Source organism: Canis lupus, chromosome 22 (genome assembly GCF_003254725.2).
Source record: "Canis lupus dingo isolate Sandy chromosome 22, ASM325472v2, whole genome shotgun sequence".
NCBI lineage: Eukaryota > Metazoa > Chordata > Mammalia > Carnivora > Canidae > Canis > Canis lupus.
In genome coordinates, this window is record NC_064264.1 from 2,937,549 (window position 1) to 2,950,913 (window position 13,365).

At 45.1% G+C, this 13,365-nt stretch overlaps 1 protein-coding gene across 20 annotated transcripts in view; it reads left to right on the forward strand.

Moving 5' to 3' along the window:
• Positions 1 to 4,787: 4,787 nt before the first annotated feature.
• Positions 4,788 to 13,365, forward strand: part of RCBTB2 (RCC1 and BTB domain containing protein 2) — a 45,397-nt gene continuing 36,819 nt past the window's right edge. For 8 of the 20 annotated variants that reach the window (XM_025478319.3, XM_049099223.1, XM_049099224.1 and 5 more), the window contains exon 1: positions 4,792 to 4,923. The gene's annotated coding sequence lies outside the window, so the exon portion shown is untranslated. Of the gene's footprint in view, positions 4,924 to 5,429; positions 5,596 to 5,866; positions 6,152 to 6,197; positions 6,240 to 7,416; positions 7,440 to 13,365 lie in introns of those variants that run through there. The other 12 variants (XM_035704455.2, XM_035704457.2, XM_025478326.3 and 9 more) reach the window with 11 other exon arrangements.

Below are 13,365 nucleotides of genomic sequence, written 5' to 3' on the forward strand. Positions count from 1 at the left end.
CTGACACCGCAGAAACAATCTAACATTCCATTCCTCCTGATGGAAGGATACAACACCATCTAAGAAGTCATCTTGCAAAAAAAGTAAAGAATAAAACCCGAATATAATCAAGGTTCTCAATTACTAATTTATGGGAAATATATGGGAACTGCCTTCTGGAAATTCCAGATTTTGGAAGATCTAGAGGACAAAGAACCTGGTGTCTCCAAAGGAAACAAAAGGTGCTGGAGAGTTAAAAGAAACTTAAAAGACACATCAACCAATTGCAATGTGTATACTTTGAATTCCAAGTCACTCAAACTGATAAACCAACCCATATATGGTACTTGCAAGGTAATTAAAAAGCTGAACTCTGAAAAGGATCCTTCGTGATCAAGGACTTAGTGTTAGTTTTTCAAAGTATGGTAATAGTATTTTGGGTGTTTTTTAAAAAGAGGCTCCTTATCTTTAGGAAACATCCATTGAAATATTTACAGATGAAATGATAAGATGCTTCAAAATAATATGGTGGTGGAGAGAAGTACTGATAAGACAAGATTGGCTGTGAATTGCTAATAGATGAAGCTGAATGACTGTTTTTGTATATGTTTGAAATTTTCCCTAAATAAAAAAAGTACAAAGATAAAGGAAAAGAGGAAGCAAGAGAAAGAAAGAAAGAAAGAAAGAAAGAAAAAGAAAGAAAGAAAGAAAGAAAGAGAGGGTAGCTTTTAGGTGGACTATCAACAGTATTTGCCATCCTTTAACCAGTTGGTTATAGTATATAGAAGTTTGTTTTCTGTTTTTCCCAATTATAAAAATGCTATACACCTTTCTGCGTTTATCTTTTCATATGAATAAATTCCTAAAGCTGGGATTATTGAGTCAAAGGACAAATTTAAAACCTCTCACTAGTTGTGTGACCCTAGGCAAGTTAGTTAAGTCTCTACTATTACATCTGTAAAACAGGGCCAAAATTAAGTTGTAGTTTATCGTAGAGACTAATTTAAGATAATGTGCTATGAAGAGGACAACTCAAGAAAGCACTCAAGGAATTATTGCGAGTTTCCTCCTCTGCCATCACTGTCCCCTCCACATATCCTTTGTGCTGCTTGTTGAGCAGCTCACAATCCTCAAGCACATCATATTCTTTCCAATGCTTCCTTTCCCTAGCATCCCCACTCCTAATGTCTGTTCTTTTCGCTAACTCGTGCACGTCCTTAAAACTTAGTGCCGAAGTCTTTTTCCTTTGGGAAGCCTTTCTCGACCTCCTCCTGGGAGTCTGTTGTTCTCTCATTATTGCCACAATAACATGTACATGTATCTTATCATCTTCATTGCTTTATATCCTGGTACCAGGCTGGGATACAGCTTGCCATATGCCGTGGTGAAGAGGAAGTGTCTGGAAACCACAGTATGACTGATCTGTCTCTAAAGCACGCAGAGCTGGGCAGTGCTGCTGCTGTGCCTTCCGCACCAGAGCGGCCCGGGCACACTCGCTCCACAACTGGGGTAGCCAAGACCCCAAGGAGGGTCTCCTGTCCCCACTCAGGAGAGGCAAAGAAGGAGGATGCCACATGGTATCTACGGCATTACAGTATAACACTCCATCTTCCCCGCCCCCATGGGCTTCAAAGAGGGGCTAATATTCCTACAAGGTTTCCCTTAGATGGACTCAGAAAGTCTTTTCTTTCTTTTTCTTTTTCTTTTTTTTTTTTTATAGTAACCTTGCTGTATTTCTCAGCTATGGACCTGCAGGAATCTAGGTTCTGATTGTAAGGACATTATCTGGAATATTTTTTTTTGGAATATTTTAAAAGAAATGACAAATGATGAAATAATAGACCAAAAGGAACACACACACACACACACACACACACACACACACACACGTCTGTCTGGTATAGAGGCTATCACTTCTGTCCTGACCAAGGAATGTGTTGTGTTTAATGGTCTCCTTCCCCCTTTCCCTTCCTCTCCCCCTTTTCTCTGGAACAGCTCCCCTCATTCAGACTCCTGGCCCCCAAACAGTCCTTTTCAACCTTCAGCTTCTGGCCCGTTAGTTTTCCCAGAGTTTGGTCAGCTGATTCAATCCAAGGCTTTGCTTTATCTTAGTGTTTGCAGTACATTATTATCTTAAACACAGTGAGGGAAGGTGGGGGCAGGTGCATCGGACCTCCCTATACTATTTTTGTGACTTCATGTGAATCTATAATTATCGTAAAGTAAAAAGTTAAAAAAGAATTTCTTCCTCTTAGAAATTCTATGAGAAATGCTTGCACCTTCTCATCTTGTGCAAGGCGTTGTTGTTATCATTCATTTGATGGATAATGAGATCTTGGTGTTTGTCCTATGAGTGAGATGATGCATTGGAAAAAGCACTGAAACTATGAATCCGAAGATTTGAGACAAATTACTTCATGATCTGGGCATCTATAAAATGAGGATTTACATTTAATCCCGCAGCTTTAGAATAATACAAAGAAACATTATAGAAGTCACCAACTCTGTTCTGGTCATTCTTGCTATAATCACATCTTAAGTTCTCCATTAGCAACATGTTTCATGGTAGAACCAGGAGAAAGTCTATGCTATAAAATGTCTTATTATTTTTTTTATCATTTAGGAATAATCTTAGGACCTTTAAAAAGTCCTAAGAACTTCAGGACTTTTAAAAATTATTTTATTTTTAAAGCCACTGCAATCTTAGAATACTAAGTTGTAAAGGAGCATCATACCTGCAGGGGAAGAATTATTATATAGGTTGATTTGTAAATTACGCATTACATTCTGTATGAAAGTTGTTTTCTATAATTTTGCTCTCTAAACAATGACTCAAAGTTCTTAAAATGCCTTAAGTATAAGATAGTCGGGATAAAGGAAAGAGGTGGCAGGAGAACTTGAGTGTTTGAATTAGAAAATTCCTGTTTAATGAACCAGCTCTAAACTTGTTTAATGATGAGTTTTAGCTTTGGTGGTGATCAAAGGAAAAACCTTTTCCTAAACAGAAAGATAACTCAGTGGATATATATATTTTTTTTTTAATTAAGTGCAGACTCAGTGTTCTGCAGCTTTGCCACAAGGAGAGGAAGCCTGAGAGAGCTAACAGGGTATAAGAAAAGGTGACTTAGAGGCTTTTGGGATTAGGTTTCAACGACTCTTAAGGGGTCAACTTACCCAGGCAGTCAAGCCCAGGAGAACCGGCACCAACAATCCAAAATGAGCGTAAACCTTGGAGTAAGGCTCATGTTTAGTTCTCAGTGAAGTATGGAAGCAAATTTGAGGAACTTAAGGGCATGTAATCAATGTAATTTGATTCCACAAACATTTATAGGGATTTTATGGCACACAGAAATCAGGCATGATCTGTGCTCTCAAGAGTCTCACAATCTAGTGAGATCTAGAAATCACCAATAGTAAAAGGAAGGTAGGTTTCGTGATCATTCCACCGTTTCTTACTACTTTCCTTAGTCCCTCCACCTTCTCCCTGAGATACATACCGTGACAGGAGTTCTTCGGAATTAGCCTTTTCAAATAAAAAACACAAGCTGTTCTTTCTATTATGGTCACGTTGTTACCTTTTATACTAAGAGGCCAAAAGTGTAACTGATGGTTTCAGGGGAAAAGCTGGTTTTAGGCAATGCCATGGAGGTAAGATTCCTGCCCCGCTGGTGACTTACAAACTCAAGTAAATGCAAGCCTCCTCCTGAGTTTTAACCGACTATCCTGTGGTCACAGATGTGCCTGCCGACTATAGTAGCTGCAATAAAAACAGCGAGACACTGTGGAAGGATGTTTTCCCCAGTGAATGACAAAGGCCAGACCAAATACAACCGAAGTGGTCACTGTGGGGTGACATCTCAGTCTACCCGTCTGTGCTTTCTGGTCAATCATTTAAACCCTTGAACCTGTGTCCTCCTTTAAAAAAAAAAACCAACGTAAAAGCATTCAGCTAACTGCACAGAACGGTTGGCAGTAGTAGCTGTGGAGCATTTTACCCAAACCCAACTCAGGTGAACGAGAGTGTAGTAAAGGGGAAGAAATTTCCACATATTTTAAAGCTCTGGTGCATTCTGCTAAAAGCTATGGAGACCAACAGCAGCGCAGGGTAACACAGGCACTGCTGAGTTAGTGCAGGGATAGTGTGGTCGGCCCAGAAGCCCTTGCCCCAGGGCAACTCCGGGCACCCCTCCAGACAGGTCACGCGTCATGTCAACATTCCGTAGTTATCAGAAGGGGCCAGGGCTGGGGCCCCACAGCAGGGGGTGAGGAGCGGGGGAACCCCCTGTGAAAACAGGGAGGGCCCCCAGGGACTGAGCGGGGAGGACCCCCAGGGAGAGCGTAGGGAGGACTCCCGAGGACGGGGCTGGGAGGACCTTGGGTACAGAGGAGGGAGGACCCCCGAGGACGGAGCGGGGAGGAGCCCCCCGAGGACGGGGCTGGGAGGACCCCGGGTACAGAGGAGGGAGGACCCCCGGGACACAGTGGGGAGGACCCCGGGGACGGAGCGGGGAGGAGCCCCCCGAGGACGGAGCGGGGAGGACCCCGGGTACAGAGGAGGGAGGACCCCCGGGACACAGTGGGCAGGACCCCGGGGACGGAGCGGGGACCGGGCCGCAGGACACGATGCCCACGCGCGCCTCAGCCTCCCGGGCCGGGCACCTCCAAAGCGCCAAGCCCGCGGGGACGCCGCGCGGGGGGAGCGGGGCGGGCAGGGAGCTGCGCGGGAGGCGGCGGCGAGCAGGGCGGGGGCGGGGGGGGCGGGGGAGGGGCGAGGCTCCGTGCCGCCCCCTCCCCTGCCCGCCCCTGCCCGCCCCAGCCCCGCACCGGAGCGCGAGCCGCCGAGGCCGGGCCGTCGGGGGAGGCGCCAGGCGGTCGCCGCGCGGGCCCGGCGGAGCAGGAAGGGCGGCGGAGCAGGCGGGCGGCCGCGGCTCGGGCTGCGCGGAGGTAGGGCGACCCGGCGGCGGCGGCGGTCCGCAGGGGGCGCGGCGCTGGGAGCGGGCGGGCCCCGGTGCCCCCTCCCCCGGCCCGGGGCGCGGCGACCGCGGACGAGCCGCCCCCGCCCCCGCCCGGGCCCGGGGCCCGGGCGGGGGCCGGGGCCGAGGCCGAGGCCGGGGCCGAGGCGTCGCCGCGCGTGCGCAAAGCCGCGGGCGGGGGCGGGGCGCGGGCTCTGAGCCCCTCCCCCGGCCGCGGGCCCGGCGGCGCTGCGCGTGCGCGGAAGGTGCGCGGGCCTCGGGGCGCAGCGGCCGCGGGGCCCGGGGCTCGTCCTGGCTGCGGCGGTGGCGCGGGCCTCGGGTGTCACCTGCCCCGCCCCCGGCCTGCGCCCGCGTGGGGCACCTCCCGCGTTGGTCTCTGCCTCCGCGGCGTGGGCGCCCGGAAAGCCTTTCCCGCAGCCCCGGGTCCCGACCCCGCCCCCCCGACCCGGGTCCGCAGAGGAGGGACGGCCCCGCTCGCCGGGCGGGGCGGGGCGGGGCGGGGCGGAGCTGCCGAGCCGGTGCGAGGAGGCGCCCCGAGCCGCGTCCGAAGCCGGAAGGTCCTGCCCTGCTCGGCCCCGGAAACCGGAGGCTTCCAACGCTGCAAACTTTGCAAGCGCGCCGCGCGGCCGCAGCTGGAAGGCGAGTTCGCCGCGGACTTGTTGTTTCCGTGCTCGGGGGAGTCGCACCCCGGGTCGGAGCGGAGCGCGGCCGGGACAGTCCCGGGGCCGCCGGGGCCGCTCGGCGCGCGGTGCAGGCGGCAGGGGTCGCGCGCGGCCGGGGGGCGACGCGCCTCGCGGGCCCCCATCCCACCGCCCCTGTGCACGGCTCTCCGTGCTCCCGCCTTTGCATCTACCCAGACCCGGCCCGGTTTTAGGAGCCTCTGGGCTTTGCACCTTCCCGGCCCCGGCCCGGTTCTAGGAGCCTCCGGGCTTTGCACCTTCCCGGACCCGGCCCGGTTCTAGGAGCCTCCGGGCTTTGCACCTCCCAGGACCCGGCCCGGTTCTAGGAGCCTCCGGGCTTTGCACCTCCCAGGACCCGGCCCGAGCCTGGCCTCGCCCCCGGCCTCGCCCCCTTCTGCTCCTTGGGCTAGTTTGGTGACTCCTGAGGCTGCTTGGAGCAGTTTTTGACCACGTCACTACGGTGCCTGGTCCTCTTACACGATGTGCTGATGCAGGCATTTGGGGGCTGGAGTACTCCAGGTGAGAGGTAATCTGTTGCCCGGGGCATTATTAGGCCGTGTGAGTGGATACATCAATGGATCCATACCTACAGGTTACTGAGTAGCAGGTAAAGGCAAATATGTATCCTACATTCTTGCTTACCCCAGTTCCACCAGGCCGGCCTCCTTGGGCTTACTGGGCTTATTACCACGTGGGCCTCCACCCTAGGGCGAGGCATTTGCTATTTTTTTTTCCATGCTCAAAGCCCATTTCCCCCCTCCACCCAAATATGTATGGCACCTGTCTTAATTCAAGGCTCAGAACAATTGCCATCACTTCAGAAAGGTGACTCAGTCATTTAAAACAGCCACTGCTCTCCTTCCGACCTCTTGCCCTGTTTGTTCCCTTTGGCTTTATAGCACTCGTCACTGTCCAATGGTATGTATTCGTGCGTGTAGGCTCTGTCTCCCCCATATTCAGAGCACAGGAGACATTTGTTAACTGCATAAATGAAGGTGAAATCTGACCGCAGATACAGTTTGTACTGAATTCTCATTGTGGATCCATTCATTCATTCAATAAATACTGAGTGACTGCTTTGCATCAGGTCCTGTCCAGGTATTTAAGATCTGTCAGTGAGGGCAGCCTGGGTGGCTCAGTGGTTTAGTGCTGCCTTCAGCCCAGGGCCTGATCCTGGAGACCAGGGATCAAGTCCCATGTCAGGCTCCCTGCATGGGGCCTGCTTCTTTCTCTCTCTGCCTCTCTCTCTCCCTCTCTCTGTGTTTCCCTCATGAATAAATAAAATCTTTAAAAATAAAAAAAAGATATGTCAGTGAACAAGAGAAACAAAGATCCCTTCCCTTTGGAGCTTACATTCTAGAAAAGAATGATTGACAGTAAACGTATGTGGTTACTTATCATTTAGAAAATTATAAGTGCTATGAAAAATGAAAAAGATGAGCAAAAAAAAAAAAAGAGGCCTGAGGGTACAGGTGTGGGTTGCAATTTTATACAGCATGGTTATGGTGGATGTGAAGGATAAACTGAAGGCGATGGTCAAGACGGAGAACTAGTTTTTTGAATTATCTTTCTGGGATAAAATGCTCCTTGCTGTCCTTCACTATAAATTGGATGGGGGCCCGCAGCATGAACTTGTGACAAATAAAACCCAATTTTATAGTATGTAAGTAAAAGATGTTTTTTTTTCCAAAGTGAGTTCAAATCATTCAGAATTGTCCAGTTTAACTGAGCACAGCATATGAAGAGACTGGGCTCTGGCGTGGAGGAGTCTAGCCAAACGGACACTGCGGATGCGCTGAGAAAAAGTGTATGATTTTCTGAACTTTGCAATTGCCCTTAATGTCTCTCTGTGATTGACTAGAGAAGTTGTTTTCTAAGTGTGGGCAGTTGCCTTTCTTGATTTGAAACTATGTTAAGGTTCACCTGGTATGATGTCATGTGATAAGGTATTAAATTATTGCCCTTAGAGATTTTTGAGTGAACCAGACAAGACTTCCAGAAAGCGGCTGGATAGTGAGGACCAGTTTTAGAAAGTAAAGTATGTGTTCTTTTGGGCCCTTTATTTAAGTAGATTACAAACAATATGTTTAAATATCAAAAATGATTAATCTGGAACTATACATGCGGGGTACCTGTGGGGTTCATCTAAGCCTTTAGGAGTTTGTATTTAATTTTGGCTTTATCACTTGTTAAAGTGAAATTAAAATGCCCGTAAGATACTTTTGAAGTTTACTGGAATTGAATTAGTATGAATCAAAATTTGACCAGACGAGAGGTTTGAGACCAGGGGTGGAATTATCAGGGTTGCAGAATGACATCAAAGACTCTTGTTTGGGGCTGAAAATAGAGGACTTCATGGGGATATTTACTTCAAAGGAGTAGCTAGTTTGCCTCTTTGAAAGGGATATTTATAGTGTCCTTCAGTGGAAGGCAGATACCCTTCTCACTTTCATTATCTAGGAGTACATGTCTAGTTCCCATGGTGATCCCATCTTAACAGTGTGAGAATCTTTCGGAAATTTAAGGCTTAATAGTTTTTTTCAGCATTTATCTGACACTAGAGTGTGTGCCTTAAGTGTCTTGCTAATCTGACCTTAGCTAACATCTATTATGTATATTCTCCATGGAAGACAGTTTGAGCTAACAAGTAGCAGTGGGTGACAGATAAAAAATCGTAAATAACGATTAAATCGTAAATAACGATATTATAGTATGTTCTGTATTGCCTTGAATGTATATGACACTGAACAAAACAAATCCCGAATGCAAACAAGCCAAGTCTAAGAAAGCCTACGATGCTGAAGGAATGTTTATGTTGTGGGACAAAGATCTTTCAGCTAGGATTCTATTTCATAGGCATGTTAGGATTTTTTTTTAATTGTACTAGATCTATAAGGACCTAAATTTCAAATGGATTTACAAATGTCTCCAGTACTAACTCATTTTAGCTAGTGGAACAACATAGAAACATTCATATTGTTTATGTTTTAAATATTTTTCATATTTGCAAAAAGGCACTTTGCTGTATGTGGTTGAAAAGGCTCTGATGAGCTCAGTAATCTTTTCAGACTACATACAGTTTTGCTTAGAACTGAAGATCTGCCTCATTTCTAGGTGAAATTTGGAAACCTTTTTAAAAACATGATTAAAATAGCAGTGTTGTTTCTGTGTCCTAAGTCAGTTTGATTCTTATCATAAGCCTGACAATACCATTTCTTTTGAGGTTGTACCTTAGTTTTAGTTGTGCATTTCAGTTTGACCATCCTGTTTATAATTGTCCCACATTGGTTAGCAGATGTGTAGGTATTTTAATGGCATTTGTGGTAGGCTTATGACCTCTCATTCAAAGTAGAGGTAAATTATAGCTGTCATCCTTTTTTTGCAAGTGATAATTGGGATCATGTTTTCTTCTATTTTTCTCATTCATAACTTACAGAGGACATACCATTCTGTGGTTCAGTTAGCATATAATTGGGAACCATCATTACTGCATTGACATTTACTTGGTCTGGAGCTCATTAATACACCGGTGCTGTAAACTGTGTGCTGGCATCCTAAAAGACGTTAGTTTTCTTTAATGTCCTATTTCTTTGTTAATAAAAGCATCACCAACTGTGTGGCCCAGATGGGAGAATTTGTTTAAAGCATTGAGTTCTATATTGCAAGAAAACTTTTTTGTATATTGTATTTTTCAAGCATAGCTTTAGCAGTGATTTCATTAAGTTGGATTAAAAATATATATTTGTATACAGCATTGGGTTTTCGCTGCAGAAATTACTTTTTTTTTTCACTTTTTCTTCAGGGATTACTTCTAAAGAATGGATATTAGCATTTAGAAGCTCCTAGTTACTTGCAAAATACCAGTTTCCATGGAAAATGCTTGCTCTCATAGATACAATGTGTCTAGCTTATTAGCTTTTAGTGAAAACTAACAAGTGCTGTTGTGTTGGGGTAATGTTGACACAAGCACCTGGGAGGTGGATATCCTTTTGCTCCATGTTATTTTGTTTTTTCTTTTATGCAGATTTGCTTTCAGCTTAGTACCTACTGCAGGCACCAAATTAACATTTGTTGAATAAATTAGGCAAATGAATGTATGTCCTCTAATCAGCTTAAGTCTTTATTTGGGTCAGAGGTATTACCAAGTAATATGACACATTGTCCTACTAGCAAACATGGTGATTAACGTTGATTACCAACACTAATATGTAGAGGCTGCTTACTATATACTTTGTGTAGGGAACTGAATTATTTGACCTGTTCTTTGGGAGGATTAAGAATTGCTATGTTTTTCATGTTCACTTATCAAAAGACTGTCTTCTTATCCACCAGTCTCCAGCTGCGTAGCTATTAAGAATGTAAGGAGGGATCCCTGGGTGGCGCAGTGGTTTGGCGCCTGCCTTTGGTCCGGGGCGCGATCCTGGAGACCTGGGATCGAATCCCACGTCGGGCTCCCGGTGCATGGAGCCTGCTTCTCCCTCTGCCTGTGTCTCTGCCTCTCTCTCTCTCTCTCTCTCTGTGACTATCATAAATAAAAAAAAAAAAAAAAAAAAAAGAATGTAGGGAAAACTCTCAAAATATAATCTGTAAGAATAAGGAGTTCTCTGTTCCAAACAGGGATAACTTGGAAATAAGTTGTTGAACTGTACAAGTTTAAGAAAACAGATATAATAGGAAATGTTGAGGGGGGGTGGTCCAAGGTGTTGGTGTGGGAAGATCCTGAACTCCTCTCCTTCCACAGACATACCAGATCTACAGCTGCATATGGAAAAACTCCCTCTGAAAAAGACCTGAGAACTAGCTGAATAGCTGCTTCACACAAAACAGTAAAAGGGCCACTATGGGTGGTCTCACCGAAAACCCCACTGCCAGAGTAACAACCCACAGCTGGGAAAAATCTCACAAATCTGGAGCTTCCTTAATGAATGAAGGGTTTGTACCCCACGTCAAGCACCCCTGGGACCTGCAGTGAAGGATGAACTCCCCAAACAACTAGCTTAGAAAACCAATGGCTCTCACATCCAAGAGACTGAAAATGAAAAGGCTGTAGAGAACAGAGATATTTCTCTTAAAGGGTTTGCATGTAAACTCACTTGCCCTGGGAACCGGCACAAAAGCAGCAGTTTGAAGAGCACCTAGACTATGTGTGAAGATTTATTTTCTAACCTTAAAGCATCTGCTGGATGCCACAGTCAAGGGACTGTTGGGACTGTCTCTGTGGACAGGGGTGCTGGTGGGTGCCATTTTTGCATTGTTCCTCTACCTTGATACCATGGGTAGGCATGCTTGTGTGGCTGAGTTCCACAGGACTGTAATGAGTGGAGAGACAGTTCTCGGTAGGCTGTCACCCCCAGGGCACTGTTCAGACAACGGGCTGGAACACACTCCTAGTCTACTTGTGAAAAAAGTCTATTCACTTGTCCTGGCGCTTCAGCCCAAGGGGCAGACTTCAAGTCTACCACACATCTAGAGGCTACAGAGGTGCTCTCAGGGTACATAGGCTGGATGATACCATCTTTTTGTTTTCCCTCAGCCTCACTACAGTTTGCCAGAACCCCCCAGAAAAGGAGCTTACACACTGGTCTGAAGCCCCAGTTTTTGCAGCTGTCACTAGGGAACACTGCCAGATTGCCTGGTCTAGAGGTCAACAGGGTGTATGCTTATGGTCTCAAAGTAATGGTCAAAAAGATGTTCACCAATCTTGAGAGAAGAGCGAATGAATACAGTGAGAACTGCAACAAAGAGAATATGTAAGAAAGTACCAACTGAAGTCACAGAGTTGAAGAATATAATAACTGAACTGAAAAATATACTAGAGGGGGTTCAATAACAGACTAGATGAAGCAGAAGAAATGACTAGTGGCCAAGAAGACAGGGCAGTAAAACTTACTCAAACACAGCAAGAATCTCTCAACAAAGTAGGTATGGAGGGAATGTATCTCAACATAATAAAGGCCATATATGACAAGCCCACAGCTTATGTTGTACTAAATGGTGAAAAGCGAAAGCTTTTTCTTTAAGATTAGGTACAAGGATGCCCATTTTTATTCAACATAGTGTTAGAAGTCCTAGAACAATTAGGCAAGAAAAAGAAGCAAAAGTATCCAAGTTGGAAAGGAAGATGTAAGCCTTTCATTATTAGTGACATAGTTTTATATATAGAAAACCCTAAAGACACCACCAAAAAACTTTTTTTTAAACCGTTTTTTTTTTAATTCAGTAAAGAATAAATAAATGAATTCAGTGAAGTTGCAGGGTATAAAATCAACCTACAAAATCTGTTGCATTTCTATACACTAACAACAAACTATGAGAAAGAGAAATTAAGAAGATCTCACTTACAATTGCATCAAAAATAATAAAATACTTAGGAATAAATTTAAGCAAGGAGGTGAAAGACTTATATGCTGAAAACTCTAAGATTGACAGAAGAAATCGAAGAAGACGCAAGTAAATGCAAAGATATCCCATGTTCATGGACTGAAAGAATTAATATTGCTAAAAAGTTCCTCTTACCCAAAGCCATGTATAGATTCAGTGCAATTCCCATCAAAGTCCCAATGGCATTTTTCACAGAAGTAGACGAAATAATCCTAAAATTTGTATGGAACCACAAAAGACTCTGGATAGCCAAAGCCATCTTGAGAAAGGACAAAGCTGGAAGTATGATGCGTCCTGATTTTGGACTATATTATGAAGCCTCAGTAATCAAAACAGTATGATTTTGGTATGAGAACAGGCACCTAGATCAATGGAAGAGACCAGAGAGCCCAGAAATAAACCTATGTATATATGTTCAATGAATTTACAACACAGGATGCAAGAGTATACAATGGGGGTGAGGACAGCCTCTTCAATAAATGGTGCTGGGAAAACTGGACAGCTACATGCAAAAGAAACTAGATTACTTATCTTACACAACACAAAAATTAACTCAAAATGGATTAAAAACTGGAATGTAAGGCTTGAAACCGTAAAACTAGATGGAAACATAGGCTGTAAGCCTCTTGACAGTCTTGGCACTGCTTTTCGGATCTGATTTCTAAAAGCAAAAATAAACACGTGGGGCTACATCCAAAGAAAAAGCTTGTGCACCGCAAAGGAAACCATCACCAAAATGAAAAGGCAGTCTACAGAATGGGAGAAAATATTTGCAAATCCTGTATCTCATGAGTTAGCATTCAAAAAATACAAAGAACTCCCTCAACTCAATAACATAATCCAATTAAAAATAGGCAGAGGATCTGAATAGATATTTTTCCAACTACAGATGGCCAACAGGCACAGGAAAAGATGCTCAGCATCATAAATCAGGGAAATGCAAGTCAAAACCACAGTGAAATGTCCCGTCACACCTGTTTGAATGGCTATTATCAGTATGCCAAGAAATAACAGGTGTTGGCAAAGTTGTGAAGAAAAGGGAACCCTTATGCATTATTGGTGGGAATGTCAACTGGTGCAGCCACTATGGACAACAAAGGTTTCTCAAAAAATTAAAATCACATATGATCCAGTAATTCCATCTCTGGGTATTTACTGAAAGGAAATAAAAACAGTAATTTGAAAAGATATATTCACCCCCATGCTCATTGCAGCATTATTTACTATAGCCATCATATAGAAACAACCAAAGTGTCCGCAGATGCATGAATGGATAAAGAAGGTGTGTGTGTGTGTGTGTGTGTGTGTGTACACACACACACACACACACACAATGGGATATTACTCAGCCA